Source organism: Colobus angolensis, unplaced genomic scaffold (assembly GCF_000951035.1).
Source record: "Colobus angolensis palliatus isolate OR3802 unplaced genomic scaffold, Cang.pa_1.0 Scaffold137, whole genome shotgun sequence".
Lineage (NCBI taxonomy): Eukaryota > Metazoa > Chordata > Mammalia > Primates > Cercopithecidae > Colobus > Colobus angolensis.
In genome coordinates, this window is record NW_012114455.1 from 6,830,817 (window position 1) to 6,844,583 (window position 13,767).

Here is a 13,767-nt window from a genome sequence, read left to right on the forward strand (position 1 = left end):
ATTGATTTTGTATCCTGAGACTTTGCTGAAGTTGCTTATCACCTTAAGAAGATTTTGGGCTGAGACAATGGGGTTTTCTAAGTATACAATCGTGTCATCTGTAAACAGAGACAATTTGACTTTCTCTCTTCCTATGTGAATATTTTCTCTTGCCTGATTGCCCTGGCCAGAGCTTCTAATACTATGTTGAATAGGAGTGGTGAGAGAGGACATCCTTGTTGTGTGCTGGTTTTCAAAGGAAATACTTCCAGTTTTTGCCCATTCATTATGATATTGGCTGTGGGTTTGTCATGAATAGCTCTTATTATTTTGAGATATGTTCCATCAATGCTTAGTTTATTGAGTGTTTTTAGCATGAAGGGCTGTTGAATTTTGTCAAAGGCCTTTTCTGCATCTATTGAGATAATCATGTGGTTTTTGTCTTTGCTCCTGTATGTGTAATGGAGTATGTTTATTGATTTACATATACTGAACCAGCCGTGCATCCCAGAGATGAAACCAGCTTGATTGTGGTGGATAAGCTTCTTAATATGCTGCTGGATTCAGTTTGCCAGTATTTTATTGAAGATTTTTAGATCAATGTTCATCAGGGATATTGGCCTGAAATTTTCTTTTATTGTTGTTTCTATACCAGGTTTTGGTATCAGGATGATGATGGCCTCATAAAATGAGTTAGGAAGGAGTCCCTCTTTTTCTATTGTTTGGAATAGTTTTAGAAGAAATGGTATCAGCTCTTCTTTGTACCTCTTGTAGAATTTGGCTGTGAATCCATCTGGTCCTGGACTTTTTTTGGATGGTAGGCTATTAATTACTGACTCAATTTCAGAACTTGTTATTGGTCTATTCAGGGGTTCAACTTCTTCCTGGTTTAGCCTGGGATGGTGTATGTCTCCAGGATTTTATCCATTTCTTCTAGATTTTCTAGTTTATTTGCGTAGCAGTGTTTATAGTATTCTCTGATGGTAGTTTGTATTTCTGTGGGATCAGAGGTGGTATCTCTTTATCATTTTTTATTGTGTCTATTTCATTCTTCTCTCTTTTCTTATTTGTCTGGCTAGCAATCTATTTTGTTAACCTTTTCAAAAAAAACAGCTCCTGGATTCATTGATTTTTTTGAAGGGTTTTTTCATGTCTCTCTCTCCTTCAGTTCTGCTCTGATCTTAGCTATTTCTTGTTTTCTGCTAGCTTTTGAAGTTGTTTGCTCTTCCTTCTCTCGATCTTTCAATTGTGATGTTAGGGTGTCAATTTTAGATCCTTCCTGCTTTCTACTGTGGGCATTTAGTACCATAAATTTCCCTCTAAACACTGCTTTAGCTGTGTCCCAGAGATTCTGGTATGTTGTGTCATTGTTCTCATTGGTTTCAAAGAACTTATTTATGTATGTATTAATTTCATTATTTACCCTGTAGTTATTCCGGAGTAAGTTGTTCAGTTCCCTTGTCATTGTGTGGTTTTAAGTGGGTTTCTTAATCCCGAGTTTTAATTTGATTGCACTGTGGTCTGAGAGACTGTTTGTTATGATTTCCATTCTTTTGCATTTGCTGAGGAGTATTTTATTTCCAATTACATGGTCAATTTTAGAATAAGTGCTTTGTGGTGCTGAGAATAATGTATATTTGTTGATTTGTGGTAGAGAGTTCTGTAGATGTCTGTTAGGTCCACTTGGTCCAGAACTGAGTTCAAGTCCTGAATATTCGTGTTAATTTTCTGTCTCATTGATTTGTCTAATATTGACAGTGAGGTGTTAAAATCTCCCACTATTATTGTGTGGGAGTCTAAGTCTCTTTGTAGGTCTCTAAGAACTTGCTTTATGAGTCTGGGTGCTCCTGTATTGGGTTCATATATATTTAGGACAGTTAGCTCTTCTTGTTGCATTGACTCCTTTACCATTATGTAATGCCCTTCTTTGTTGTTTTTTATCTTTGTTGGTTTAAAGTCTGTTTCGTCAGAGACTGGGATTCCATCCCCTTCTTATTTCTGCTTTCCATTTGCTTGGTAAATTTTGCTTCATCCCTATGTGTGTCTTTGCACGTGAGATGGGTCTCCTGAATACAGCACACCAATGGGTCTTGACTCTATCCAATTTTCCAGTCTGTGTCTTTTAATTGGGGGCATTTAGCCCATTTACATTTAAGTTTTATATTGTTATGTGTGAATTAGATCCTGTCATTATCATACTAGCTGGTTATTTTGGCCATTAGCTGATGCAGTTTTTTCATAGTGTTGATGGTCTTTACATTTTGGTATGTTTTTGCAGTGGCTGATACTGGTTTTTCCTTTCCGTGTTAAGTGCTTCCTTCAGGAGCCCTTGTAAGGCAGGCCTGGTGATGCCTCAACATTTGCTTGTCATAAAGGGTTTTATTTCTCCTTCACTTATGAAGCTTAGTTTGGCTAGATATGAAATTCTGGTTGAAGATTATTTTCTTTAAGAATGTTGAATGTTGGCCCCCACTCTCTTCTGGCTTGCAGGGTTTCTGCAAAGAGATCTGCTGTTAGTCTGATGGGCTTACTGACTAACCTGTGAGTAGCCTGACCTTTCTCTCTGGCTGCCCTTAACATTTTTTCCTTTGTTTCAACCTTGGTAACTCTGATGATTGTGTGTCTTTGGGTTGCTCTTCCCAAGGAGTATATTGTATTCTCTGTATTTCCTGAATTTGAATGTTGGCCTGTCTTGCTGGGTTGGTGAAGTTCTCCTGGATAATATCCTGAAGTGTGTTTTCCAACTTGGTTCCATTCTCCCCATCACTTTCAGGTACACCAGTCAAACATAGGTTTGGTCTTTTCGCATAGTCCCGTATTTCTTGGAGGCTTTCTTCGCTCCTTTTTATTCTTTTTTCTCTAACCTTGTGTTCATGCTTTATTTCATTAAATTGATCTTCAATCTCTGATATCCTTTCTTCCACTTGATTGATTCGGCTATTGATAACTTGTGTATGCTTCACAAAGTTCTCATGCTGTGTTTTTCAATTCCATCAGGTCTTTTATGTTCTTCTCTATTCTAGTTAGCAATTCCTCTAACCTTTTTTCAAGGTTCTTAGCTTCCTTGCATTGGGTGAGAACATGCTCCTTTAGCTCAGAGGAGTTTGTTATTACTCACCATATGAAGCCTACCTCTGCCAATTCGTCAAACTCATTCTCCATTCAGTTTTGTTTCATTGCTGGCGAGGAGTTGTGATCCTTTGAAGGAGAAGAGGCATTCTGGCTTTTGGAATTTTCAGCCTTTTTGCACTGGTTTTTCCTCATCTTTGTGGATTTACCTACCTTTGGTCTTTGATGTTGGTGACCTTCGGATAGGGTTTTTGCATGGTTGTTTTTTTTTGTTGATGTTGATGCTATTGCTTTCTGTTTGTTAGTTTTCCTTCTCATGGTTAGGCCCCTGTTCCACAGGTCTGCTGGAGTTTGCTGGAGGTCCACTTCAGACCCTGTTTGCCTGGGTATTACCAGCAGAGTCTATAGAACAGCAAAGATTGCTGTCTGCTCCTTCCTCTGGAGGCTTCGTCCCAAAGGGGCCCCTGCCAGATGCCAGCCGGACCTCTCCTGTATTAGGTGTCTGTCGACCCCTGCTGGGAGATATCTCCCTATCAGGAGGTACGAGGATCAGGGACTCACTTGAGGAGGCAGTCTGTCTCTTAGCAGCACTCCAGTGCTGTGCTGGGAGATGTGCTGCTCTCATCAGAGCCAGCAGTCAGGAACGTTTAAGTCTGCTGAAGCGGCACCCAGAGCCTCCCCTTCTGCCAGGTGCTCTGTCCCAGGGAGATGGGAGTTTTATCTAAAGCCGCCGACTGGGGCTGCTGCCTTTCTTTCAGAGATGACCTGCTCAGTGGGGAGAAATCTAGAGAGGCAGCCTGGCTCTATTTTATACTCTTAACAGATATTTTACCCATGCCTAATTGCATAACATCAGGCACTGGACACTAAAAAATACTAGTGTGCTGAGTTATTCAGCTCTTCTAAAAGCTGACACATTTCATTACACAATATCAAAAAAATCACTCTTATTAATATAATTACTGATTACATCAGAAAAGTCTGAGTATCGGAAAGCTGTCAAGCTCACAGTGGTAGACACATGTTTTTTTATTCTGATTTTTGCTCAGAAGTTCAACTTTTATCATTGGCAACCAGTACTCTCAGTTGTTTTCCTTTAAGTGACAGGCTCACTTTGCTCATTTTTGAGAAAATGCCTGCCAAATGCCCAAGTCTGAATAACCACAGTTTGTCTGGAATTTGTCATTTCAAGCAAAGATTGTGTTACAAGGAAGAAAGTGGCTGGTTCAGTGCACAACTCAGTGGCACAAGTGCTGTCCCTCAAAATAGCCATCGTACTTCATTTAGCAGCATATGTGCTTTATTGGTTTGCCACACAGAATATAAAAAGGGTTTGTATTTAAGGATTGAGATTTAATAAAATTAATCATTTTTCCTGTTTCATCAAAGAGCATGCTTAAGTGAGCCGGCTTCTCTTGCCCTCACTGTGAGTGTGTGGCAGTGCAGAAGAACCCCATGGCTGCTGATAAAGTTGGGTGCCTCTGGCTTGATTTGTGCTAAGAGGCCAGAGTTTTACCCACAACTACTTTAGTTCATCGGTGCAAATGTCAACAGAGGTAAAAAATGAAATAACTTTCTTCGTATGATTATTAAAATAATTTTGACCCCAAAGACTCCTGAAAGCATGTCCAAGACTCCCAGGGATCTGCAAACAGATGACTATTCTAGCCTATTGCAAAAGTGGCATGTCGCAACAGCACCAGCACTCCTCTTCTTCACTATCCTGCTTTTGAGAATCTATGTGGCCTTGGGGAGGGCACTTTATCTATCGAGCTTCAGTTTCCTTGTTTGCAAAACAATAGCATTCATTGACTTATGTATTCATTCATTCAACAAATATTTACTGTCTGGTGTTATGTGTGCTGCTAGTGCATGAGGCCCTGAGAATAAAGCCATGAAAAGACAGACTAAATTCTTGCCCTCACTTTAAACCCTAGAGGAGACTAAAACAGTACGTGTGTGTGTGTGTGTATGAGTATTTATTTAGACAAAAACAATATATAAATATTTAACAAAGAAATAAATGAATGAAACCACTACGCTGTTGTACGCACTAGAGATTTCATTGGGTAAATTAAATGAACCAAAGGGCTCTGATAAGAATTAGGGGAGTGGGTGGCACAGTGGACACAGGATGGCCAAGGAAACTTCTGTTCTGAGAAAGTGGCATTCAAGTTAAGACCTAAAGGGTTGAAGCTACCAGGCAGGTATCTTTCCAACTCAGATTTCTTCTGATTTTGACAGTGCCCAATGGAGCACCTGAGAAATATCTTTGGGTTCTAAAAGGGGTGGTGAATAAGTGTTGGAAAGGGATAAATAATACCAGTATTAATTAACATATTAACCCATATTGTCTTCTGGGCAATGTTTTAAAGAATTTATTTTTACGAACTAATTTAATCTTTACAATAATTTACTGAAGTAAGGTTCTATTACTCCTATTTTGTGAAAGATAAAAATCGAGACCTAGAGGTCCTGCAGCTAGGAAACAGCAGAGACCCGATTCAGACGCAGAAAGTCTGATTCAACAGGTATTCGCCATTTCCTGAAGTAGGTAGGAAGTATTTACTATTTCTAAAGCACATAGAAATCCCAAGATATGAGTACCTATTACCATTATTATTGATATAAATATATTTTTAAAATACATAAAACTAATACAAATTGAGTTGATTTTTAAAATTATTTCACAAATTATAGGACATGTTATCTATAGAGCTGGATAAAATTGTAAGGGTAACAACGGGAATAAAGTTGGAGCTATATTGAAGGGCTAAGGCAAAGAAAAGTATGAACTGCCTGCTTTTGGCCTTGTTTTGACATGAAAGGGAAAGGTTAGTGATCTGAGTGTGTAAGGTGTTGGCTCTCTGAACTGCTCTCGCCTGAAGGGCTATTCTAAGAGCAAAGTGTGGAGGACTCTATGATTGTGCGTAACTGGGGCATGCTTCAGGACGGCTTTCAATCCATTTGTTCCAGCTGCCTCTGCGCTCTGGAAGATGCTTCCACTTGCCCTTCCCAGAAATCCTTCCCTACATTATTAAAGAGGCTTCCCTGTTCTCTGCTCATTCATGCGCACTAATCTTGGCCCAAGGAGAGTTTGGGAGCAAGGTCTGGCTGTATTTTCTCTGAGAGGCAGCGCTGAGAGAGCTGCTTTTGAAATTCTCTACTTGACAGTTTTGCAGCTGAGCACCAGGCATGGTCTGTGAAGGCCAATTTTTTATTAGCAGTGGGTTTTCATCTGGCTCTTAGGCTAAGGTGATCCTGGAACACAGGCATGCTTGGTCTTGAGTTTCTCTTGCGAGAAACAATGGGTTTTGTTCCTTCTGTTCAGCATGCTCTAAACTGGGTTCATTTTCTCAGGACGAAGTTTTTTAAAACCAGAAATCAAGGTTTTGGAGAACCTAAGGAAATCCATTAGCTGAACAAGAGGGCTGTGAATAAATAATTTTAAATAATTTTCAGAATTTCAAAGGCAGTAGATGATAATGTAGACAACATCGGGTTGGAGATGAAGGTTAACATAGAGTCAGCACGGTTAGGGGATTCTGAACTGAAGACTTACCCCGTTTTGACAAGCTACCAACAGACCCAATAAGCATTCCTGCCAACGGACCCAGTAAGCATTCTGATTTGTCATAGATTTATGTCATGATTTTTTGGCAAGTGCATTTTTATTGGTGTGGACAAAACGTGAATCTGGATACTTTACCGCTGCTCTGCTTGGAGCAACATCTGAACCATCAGGAAAGAGAATAGGAGTCAGTCAGTCACTCAACCAGTGGTAACAGAGCTGGGCACAGACAGTGTGCAGCAAATCAGACAGAGCCTGCCCTTGCCCCAAGGAGCTGCCTACACCTGTGTAGATGCTGTGCATGGCATTTCCTCCTGCCGACATGCACATGCAGTGAAGTGACTACTTTTAAGATAAATATGAACACTTCATCCTTACAAAAGAGTTAAATAAATGCCTTATTATTACTATTGCAACTGATCATGGGTGATATGGTTTGGCTATGTCCCCTCCCAAATCTCATCTTGAATTGTAATTTCCATAGTTCTCATGTGTTGTGGGAGGTAATTGAATCATTGGGATGGTTTTCCCCCTATTGTTCTCCTGGTAGTGAATAAATCTCCCAAAATCTGATTGTTTTGTAAGGGGAAACCCCTTTCTCTTGGTTCTCGTTCTCTCTGTTGCCTGCCACCGTGTGAGATGTGCCTCTCACCTTCCGCCAGATTGTGAGGCCTCCCCAGCCATGTGCAGCTGTCAGTCCATTAAACCTCTTTCCTTTATACGCAGGGGGCCTTTATACATTACCCAGTTTTGAGTTTATCTTCATTAGCACCGTGAGAACAAACAAATATAGTGGGTAATGGTAGTAAATAATTAAGCATATGTATACCCAGGGTTATTTATGCTGAAGGAAAATGAGTGCAGGTTTTTCATAAGAATGTAGTAAATACAATTTTTAGGTATAAACTCATTCTTCTTCCCCCCACCCCAGAAGATCCAGTTTTCATGTGCCTATGGCCCTTCTTGCCAAGATTTAGGCAATAGCTTTCTGTATGCACTGTCCTTGTGGGAGTTTAGATAAATACTAAAACATATAAATTTCTTGTGCTGTTAAATATGTAATTTAATGTGCAGCAGAAACAATAGTCTTGAAAACGAAAGCTTTTGATTTGCAAGTGCTGGGCTTCAGAGAGAAGAAAGGCTCAGGGCATAAACTATGTGCCATACCAGCAGCTGGGTAGCAAACGCATGAGAGAGAAAAAGGTAGGCTCCACACAACCAGAAGAGGTGACCCTTTCCAGTTGCAATGGTTTCCAGAGAGATGTAGAAGTGGATATGAAGACAGTGTCAAAGCTACGACATCAGTAAATAGGACCCCTCCCCTCCATCCCATCCTAGGGTCAGGGATGGGTGGAATATCCAAGAAGATAAGCTTAATATGAGGATGGCAGAGAGGCTTCTACCTTCCTTCCCAACTGCAGACATACTTGGGCAGGGGCTGCCTTAGCTGCAGGGTAGTCTGGGTTGAATAAGGCGCTAGACAGGTGGGCCCAGGTGCAGCTTCACAGCATACGTGCAGCATGGTCCGGTACCAAAGGAGCAACTGGGAGGTTCTGAGACTGCAGCAAGGCACTAAGGGATGAGAGAGTAGATAGAACTGGAGTAGCCTGGGCTTTAAAAAGAGACAATGCGCGGTATTTGCTCCTGGATCTCACAGAACATTCTGGAATGGTGGATATCAACAAAAGACACCGGGGGAAAATGACAAAAACCAGAGGAGGCAAGTACATCCCAAAGGTAACAGACAAAGGCAGAGGGCGGGAGGGGGCCAGGTAACAACCCCTGCAATAGTCCTGGATGGGAAAAAGCTCCTGTTTTGTTCTGACCACTGTTAGGATTGGGGGGGAGTTGCATCCAAATGTGTGCTAGATGACAGCTCTAAGGTGATGTGTTAACGACAACAGCTATAATCACTTAATTTATAGGGAAACTGTAGGGGGAAATTGGCAAACTGGACTATGAACAGGACTTCTAAATAGTTAATGTGAAGACAGACTGTACACATACACACACGCACACACACACACATATATCACTCACACATATTCAGTCATTGAGGCAATTTCTGCTTATGGTGGAGAAACCAATCACATCAGTGATCAGGCTAAACCTATGCATTTTGTGGGTGAATTTAAATTTCAAGTGAGTGCAGAGTTGTTTTGGATCATCTCTGCCAAGTTGCTGCCTAGCATGGCATGCCATTCATGTGCCTAGATCAATATAAATATGGATACCCCTGTATGAATTAGGCAGGGAAAGTGGGACAATTTGACAGCCCCTTGCTGAGACACAGCGGCTTCCATCCCTGGGAAGGGCCTGAATAGCCCAGTGCAGCCCTGATGTACTACAAGCAAGAAAACAGCAGCCCGGAAAATGCAGATGCTTTGGAGATGCTGGCTTGACAGACTGAAGCCTGTTTGTCAAACAGGCTGTCACCTATCAGAGTTTTAAATAGGAGCCATCTATGGGATGTTACATAACTTGCTGGCTCACAACAGCCCCAGTGGAATGGAACGGGGGCAGCACCGATGAGAAGCGGCTGCAGGATGGAGGACAAGGCCCCGCTATTCTTTTCCTTAATGGATTCCCTGCCTCCTGCATTGCCATGCTTGAATACACAACATGGGAATGGAGGTGCCTTCTCTTTAAGGGCTGTGTCAATCAAGCAAGGGACGTTACTTATGGCAAAGTTGGAAAGACAGCAGAGTAGAAAGATGTAAGTTCTCTGTGGTGTCTGGTCCCTTGGGCTAGTGCCTTGGGTGATGCAGCGGGCTCACCCCAGCGCTGCCCTTATCTACCAGGCTGGCCTCACCCTCCCACATAACACGTGCCAACTGAAGGCTGATGGTTGAGCTCAGTTCTCCCCCTTTGGGAAGGGATGTAGGTTCAGTTCCACAGAGGATATGAGATGAGATTTTCACATGTTTGAAATCATATAATGGTGTGGTTTTTTTTTTATGTTCTGTGGACATAATATTGCTGCTTTGGTTTGTCTTCTCTTCCAAGTAGGACCTAGTTCTTTACTGCTCCTTCAGTCAAGTTGAATCCAGTGAGAGAATAATCAGTCACAACTTGCCCTATGTAGTGATGTCGTCCTGAGAATCTATTAGTAAAGTAAGTTTGGAGATGAGTTTTATTTTAGAGGCCCTAAGGGAGTTGGCTATTTTAAAGACTCCTGATGTAAGAGCGAATAATTCTATTGTGATGGGATGAATCACTCTCTACTTTCTAACTTACCTGTTTTGTAAGTTTGGAATTTTGCATATTGAGTTGTTCTTCCCTTACGTGTATTAGCCACATATTGCTGAGTCATCAAAGGGCCTGAAGCAGAAAGGAAGACTTTGGATGTAAGTTTTCACATAATCAAATTTTATGTAACCAAAAAGAAGAGCCCTGTTAATAGGTAAAGGGGCTGTACTGAAGTGACTGGAATTTTCATACATTTGTAGCAGTCACCCTGTGTTGGGGTGACAGCATTCTCTGACATGAAGAGTTAAAGATGGTGTGCATAAGCTGTTGTTGAAAATTCCCATGGATTGGTTATTGAGGCTGTCATAATTGAGTTGCAGTGTGGTGGTAGCTATGCCAGTGGAATAGCAGCGGTGGCGGGCAACACCCAGTTGTAGTGTATTATTTATGAAAACACAGGGATAACTTTCCTTGGTTAATGCCCTCCTGCACTGACTCTGGGTCTGCCCATGTAATTTCTGATGGTCGATAAGACAATAGCAAATGGGGCATACCCAGCAGCTTGAACTTTTGTGGCTTGCCCTTTTTGGCTGCTCTGGTGGATCCTGTGAACACCACCATCAGAGGGAGCCTAGGCTAACCTGTGGATGATGTGAGACATAGGAACAAGTCACCTTTATTGCCCCAGCTGACTTCCCCAACCATCAAGTGAGGGAAGGCCTCATTTGAGCCACCAGACGCTTGCAATAATCAACCCAACCCTTCCAGACAAACTGCCCAAAACTGTCCAGGCACCCTACCAGCATTTATGAAAAATAAGAAAGCTTTGTGGTTCAAAACCACAGTTTTAGGGCAATTTGTTAGGCAGCAAAAGCTATCTGTTACACAAGTTAAGATCAGTAAGTTGTAGTATTTTGTTGCAGAGAGGAGCATTGTTGGGATGACTTAGTCAAGGTTGATCCTACTTGGGTACCAAAGCCACGTAACCTGCAACAACTTCATTATATAATGGGGAATTTAAACACTAAAGGATTAATTTAGAAAAACTTGGCCAGGCGCGGTGGCTCAAGCCTGTAATCCCAGCACTTAGGGAGGCCGAGACGGGCGGATCACAAGGTCAGGAGATCGAGACCATCCTGGCTAACACGGTGAAAACCCATCTCTACTAAAAAATACAAAAAAAAATTAGCCAGGCGAGGTGGCGGCGCCTGTAGTCCCAGGTACTTGGGAGGCTGAGGCAGGAGAATGGCATAAACCCAGGAGGTGGAGCTTGCAGTGAGCCGCGATCTGGCCACTGCACTCCAGCCTGGGCGACAGAGCGAGACTCCATCTCAAAAAAAAAAAGAAAAAAAGTTACAGGGACTATGGTTAAATTAGACAGAGGTTCATTAAATAGTTAACCTAGTCACGTATATAAATGATTGAAGTATTTATAATACAGGTATGAGGCTATCTCACAAATGGATTAGCGGATTCCTGCAGCCATGGACAACTACAGGCAAAGCCTCAGAGTTGGTCCTATCCTGTATAGCTTTCTCCTGGGCCTTCAAATTTGTCCCTGTAGCCTGGTGATCATCTTATGTGATAATAATGTCTCTAGAGAATGTTGGCTACCAGTGCTCTGCAATATCCCTCTTAACTAATTAAAGTCAGATTTATGTTGTTTCAGCCATTTTATTTTAAAAGCTGCCACTGTACTGTTACGCTGTTATTATTAGTAGTGTTTGTTATATCTTTCAGCTATCCCTGTATTTTTGCATTTGCATATCCACACATTGCAGGGCACTGTGGGTATGAGACATTTGCTTCAGTCTTGTTAGGAGAAGCAACTTTACTTTAATCTGCTGTGCTGTGTAGTTGAAGCATAGCACTGATCCATGCTGGTGACAGCTTTCCTTGACCTCCACTAACAGTGAGCTGTATGACCTTTCTGTGGGCCGTTTGCACCCACTTTTCAATGCTGCAATCTCCCTTTAGTCATCTGTCTCCTAAACTTAGGTTTTGAACTTCCTGGAATGTTAAGGGACTCTGCTCTGGCTATGCAGTTGTCCACCTCCCTAGCCACATGTTCTGCATGTGCTGACCAAATTAAGCACACTGACTACACCCACTCCTGGTTAACCTGACCCCTTCAAGAACAGCAGGAGCCCCCAACGGATACCCTTCTGCCCTCTCTTCTCATCCTCAGATTCAAGGATTCCCCCCATTATTATGGTCAATTAATTTTGACCCTCTGGTCAATTAATTTTGCATTCTCCTCACAGCCTACTGGGGTGGCTATGTCTCTTGCCTTATTCATTTTAAATGAGAAGGTCCATAATAGTCCCAATAATCCTCTTTTGATGGCTAATTTTGTCTGTCAGCCTGACCGGTGTGCCCCCACATCTGGTCACACATTCTAGTTGTGCCCGTGAGGGTGTTTTGTGTGGAATTAACATTTAAACTGATGGACGGAGTGAAGCAAATGTCTCTCCCTATGGTGGGTGGGTGCCTTTGTCAATTTTTGTGTTCCTATGAAAGAATACCTGGGGCTGGGTCATTTATAAAGAAAAGGGTCTGACTTGGTTCACGGTTCTGTAGGCTGTACAGGAAGCATGACGCCAGCATCTGCTTGTGGTGAGGGCCTCAGGGAGCTTCCATTTATGGCAGAAGGTGAATGGAAGCTGACATGGAGAGATTATATGATTTTAAGTGAAAGAAAGGGGTGGGAGGTGCCAGGTGCTTTTTAAAAACTAGAATTTTTTTGCAAACTAATATAGTGAGAAGAGAACTCAGCCATCACCAGGAGGACTGCACTAAGCCTTCATGAGAGATCCTCTCCCATGACCCAGACACCCCCTACCAGGCCCACCTCCCACTCTGGGGATCATGTTTCAACATGAGATGGTGGCATATCCAAACCATAGAAGTAGGCCTCATCCAAGCCACTGAATCCAGAACAAGACTGCTGAGTAAGAAGGGGCTCCTCCTGCCTGACGACTTGAGCTGGGCCATTGTTTTTACTCCAGCCTTCAAATTCAGACAGAAACACTAGTCCCCTTGGATCTTGAGCCTCCTGGCTTTTGGGCTGGAGTTACACATTGGTTCTCCTGGGTCTCCAGCCTGCTGGCTGAAGATTTTGGGACTTCTTAGCTTGTAGAATCATGTGAACCAATTTCTGTCTTTACACACACACACACACACACACCCCATATTCGTTCTGCTTCTTTGGGGAACTCTAATATATATTAATTTGTAAATTATTTGTCCCTGGAGAAAATAACAAATCTTTCTCTCATTTTTTTCTTTTTACTATTTGAAAAATGTCCCCCTTCTCATATAGTTGTTGAACAAAGCATAAATGGTCATGCTTAACATACATCATCCAAATCATAAATTCAATTTATTCTAGAAGAAACTGTCAACGAACATTCTAAAATTCTTTAATCCTTTTTCAATCCATGATAAGTGAATTTTATTGAAATTTGAGTTGAGAAGACATTAACTTGGAAGTAAGTATTCCTCTCATGAACTATTTGATAGAATTGTAAAGAAAACAAAACTGCTTTGAGAGAAAGCCGGGAGAGGCTGAGCAGAGATGTGCATGGGGTTGTGGTGAGAATGAGCCCTGTGGAGAGGAAACTTAATTTGACCTCTTATTCTAGGCTGCGATCTAGAGGAAAATGAATTTAATTCAGGCTAGTTCTGTAGCAAAAACTTAGCGATGCCACTGAATTAGGCCTTGAGTGATTTAAAAAATAGAAAAACAGTTTAACCTGAGAATAACAAAGAGTGGCCTATGCCATAGTCAAGATGGGCTGAGCTTCTCAGTGCCAAAGGGGCCAAGAAAAAGAGCTCCAGGCTACTGGGGACTGAGGTGAGAGAGAAATAGACAGGAAGTTCCCAGGAGCTGTCCAGGCTCTGTGCAAGAAGAAAACCATGCCAAACAGATTCGAACGACACGAGGCTGCGTCCTTTTG